We start from the raw sequence: 4,620 nt of genomic DNA on the forward strand, positions 1-4,620 counted from the left end.
TTTTGACCAAAAAAATAATATGTTTAATAATTTATTTTCCGTTTTTGATTTGATATCCACATTATGAATTCCCACAGACTATGTTTGTGTCTGCTTTTATATTGCTTTGAGTGTTCATTTCTTTTTTCATCTTTTTCCCGGTTTCGGCAGAAAAACTATGAAATTGACGCCGATTTCATAATTCCAAATTCCAATGTTGGGCCCATGTTGTTGGTAGTCAACGCTCGCAGAAAAATTCAATAAAGCGAATATTTTTTGACATTTATGATTGTTTGCGCGAAATTTCATTAAGAAATGCATGGGTTTTTCTGGTTTGTGCTTCTTCGGTTTACATCAGACCAAATTACAGCAATCAACGTCTGAAATCCAATCAAAGGTAGGCGAACGAAATAGGGAGAGAGCAAGAGAGAAATGAGAATAAGGTTACAAATCACATTAAAATTCAATTTAAGACCACTTTTCCTGACGTTCACGGCTACATCTCGTTTCAAAACCGAACATTAAATTTAATGCATGTCACAAAATGTACACATATCCACGACCCGAAGAGAACAAGCGTCGACAGATACGCTGAACGCCCGGATTTTTGATGATGACGACGACAACGACTACGATGATGGTGATTTTGAAGAAGAAGATCTCATTCAGCAAGAATATTCATTTGAATCATTCTTGGGTTCGAACGCACTGCACTGTATAGACATCATTAAAATCACTTCGCACCAAGCGAAGCATCGCAATAAAAATGCAAACGGCAACACACAAAACAAAATGCTAACAAAAGCAACAGTTGAAACGAATAAAATGAAAAATTGGCCGACGATGGTGAAATGAAATGAAAATAAAGGTAAAAAAAATGCAAATGAATAAAATGCATAATGCTCCTGAAGACAGATACATCACTCTGAATTTGTATAAGTTATTTGTATAAGTTACCGATTTCTATTTCGTTGAAATTCCATAAGACGCACGAAACGTTTATAACTGCTACTAAACGAATAAATTGTACGCATATCGTTGCAGTGATACATTTTCTTTCAAAATAATAACTTTTTTTTGCACAAAAAGAAGAATTTTCAATGATGGAATTTGAAAGAATGCTTTAATACAATGCTTGGTTTCCTCAGTATCTATACCAGAATCTTGTATATCAAATTATCAAATGCATGCTTGGCGTTTGAAGGAGTAAACAATTATATCTTTACTTGCACTTTCAACTGGCAATGATTTCATCAGGCAAATATGTGATTTTCAAGGTATTTTACTAGTTTCTTATCTTATATGTATAGGTAAAGTGATTTTTTATCGAAATAAACTATTCGGAATTGGAAAAAAGCGATAGCAATCATGAGAGTGTATTTCTTATCGCTTTGTGTCTAAACGTCTGATTCATAAATATTTTCAAACGACGTCTATTGATTTTATTAGTTTATTATCAAACTTGTTTTATTATTCTCATATCTGACCACACTCATTTGAATACCAATGACCCAATGAAAGAAAAATGTATCCATATTCATTCACAAAAATTGATAGTAATTGGTGGTCATAATTCAAAAAAAAATTGTGTGGTTCCACACGATTTTCTCTTGTTTCTGGTCGATTCTCATGATTTGTCGAACGATCAGGTAAGAATCATGTGCCATTTGAGGAAATATTTGTTACGATACGAATGAAAAACAAATTGGATTTTACTTGTATGCGCAAAGCAAAACGAATTGATTACCCGCTGTGATGAATTATAAATCAAACACTGAAGTAGGCGCTTCAAATACCGATTGCATACACACATGCTGCACATGCTGCAATTGAAATCGACGCCAGCCGCGTGTTGTGCCGTAATATAAAATTATCATTTGTTGCATGGAACAAAAAAAACTGAAAGAGGAAGAGAAACGAGAAGATTGGTTTCAAAGTTCCTGTCAGCAATGAAGTGACAACGATGTGAAAATCGGTTTTTATTCGACCTCAACAACGTTATCAATGATGAAATTCTGTCACCTTAATAGTAATCTAGTAATTTTTACATAAAATATGCGACTTTTTCCCAATTTAAAAGAAAGACGATTAGCATTGATTGGATGAATGAATGAATGAAATGATGTTCATTTAGCATTGAAAGATAACGGGGGAAAAATATTGAATAATTACGAGATAATTAATTCATTTCTCTCATCTCAGTTGGAGTTCGTCGGTTTTACTAATCAAGAAAATTGCCCAGTTTGAACGTATGCAAAACATTTTCTAATGATGTTTTGATTCTTTTTGATCATAATGCTATTTTTTGTTATTTATGACTCATTTATAGTATATATGTGAATTAGTTTTCTCAGATTTATGGATGAAAACATGCTAAACTGATTACAAATCGAAAATTACACTGTAGAGTAAAATTCGAACTAATATAATTATAATAGAAATAGAAAAAAATATGGATTGGATTCTTCTGCTTCTCGCACTATACATAAGATTTTACATGAACGGGCGTGATAACATGGTATTTAAATATATTGTAATGTTTTTTTAAAAAACATTATTTCATGAAAATTTCATTGAAGGTGATTCAGATGCAATTAAATAGATTTGGCCACTACTATTCTTTATGAATTCTGCTACTACATGCCCGTGATCGCCAAAAGATAATATTGCCCTTTATAATTGACCATTAACTAACGATGTAATTTGGATTTTGTTTTTCAAATATCTAAAAACACAGCCGCAACTCTGATGTCTATGATTAACCAAATATTTTTGCACATAAAAAACTGAAAAACAGTAATTTTTGCACCGCATGAACCGAATACGAATATTATGGTATATAGAAAATGCATTAAATGCATGTTCGTTCATGTTATTTTCATTATCATCAGAATTATATCGGCGAATGCGTTTATTTTCTCACAAATCACGATGCTAAAAGCTTTTATTCACGTTTTCTGTTATGTTCATTCTTTCTATGCTATTTGAAATTGGCGTGAATGAAAGCATTTCATGCTGAGCAGTCTTGGCTAATCGGCTAAATATCGCATGTACAATGGCCGTAAAACGCTTCAATTTTCTATTCTGTGAAATATTATAATCAATAAAAAGGAACTTGATATGCGAATTAAAAACCGAATCAAACTCAATAGAGAATAAAACAATAGCATTTCGTGTGTGTGTTAATTCAAAGAGTAATGAAGTTATAAAGTGTTGAAGAAATTATAAGAAAAAAGTGCTCAATTGTTTATTCAATTTATTCAAATTTTCGGAATGCATGCAATATTAACGCATACAATTTATAGATTGCTTGATGATCTCTTTGAATACGATCTTGAGCCCTCTCTATTTTGATTTAATTTAAAATCATCGATATAATTAGACCTTAATTACTTACTTAAAAGTTTGATAATTTAATCGGCATGGTTGATCTGCGAATTTTCGCACACAATTTACACAATCGCCGTCATTTGATCACACAATATGACCGAGTGATGAAAAAAAATCACATCTGATCCATTCTGTATTAAAAATCTATAATTGATCATTTTTTAAAATTATGAATTGATTATTATTCTGAGGAAGCCGACTGCAAATGGTGTGAGAAATGAGATTACATCACAGTGAGCAATGTGGAGCGTTACTGCAACACTCACTAGATTGGCTGTATATTCTGAGCTCATAACCATATTTGACGGGGCAATTAAATTACAATTTGTGCGATTGAAAACAATAAATATTGCAGCACAAACGCTAGCACACAGCCAAAATGATATATGTGTCTTGGTCTAACAATTTTTCCTATTCAATTTGCAATGGCATAAACAAACAATTAATGATATTAATTATATTTCTATAAAACAACATTGTGATGCAGATGGAAGAGAGAGAGAGAGAGAGAGAGAGAGAGAGAGAGAGAGAGAGAGAGAGATGGTGATGAATGAGTGTGAGCCTGGTAGTTTTATTCTTATAATCTCTGTGATGTTAATTAAAGTCCAACATTTTAATTAGAATGAAATATGCCGGCTTTCGTCTTTCATTAGCACCGGATCATTATTGCATCGAACGGATTAAATTAGTTTTTTAATACATTTTACACACAAAGCATTTTTACGGCATTAAGTAATTAGATTGCAAAGTGCTCGAACACGCGAAAAAGAGAAAGAAGCATGCGAATAGCCGTCCTGAAGGCTATTTTGCATGGCGTCACCTTTTTTTCTGGATGCCTTTTATTAAAAGAATTGAATTTCAATCGTAAGATTTCTTTAATTAAGTTGAAATTGTATAAAAATGTTGCATTTTTTATCAAATGAATTGAGTTTCAGGTTTTTGTTTCAAAACGGCCCCAAACTGAGACTATTCTTCAGTGCTCCTCCGGCTTCTCAGAGCGTTCCTCCTAAGATATTGTACTGGTCCTAGAAAAAGTCTTCATTTCAACAAGTTATTTTTAGAATAAGAAAGATTTAAAAATATTTTTACATCATATGTGTTTTTTTATATCATCATTAAATGACTCCAACTAAGAAAACAGAAATCAGGACATAGATTATGTAAACAGCTCAAAATGGATCTATTTCGAAAGATGAAGATGAATAAAACTTACCATTTTTAGTTTCTTTCTATCAGAAAAAAAGATAAGGT

Source organism: Contarinia nasturtii, unplaced genomic scaffold (assembly GCF_009176525.2).
Source record: "Contarinia nasturtii isolate CC-2019 unplaced genomic scaffold, AAFC_CNas_1.1 Cnas_scaffold_220, whole genome shotgun sequence".
Lineage (NCBI taxonomy): Eukaryota > Metazoa > Arthropoda > Insecta > Diptera > Cecidomyiidae > Contarinia > Contarinia nasturtii.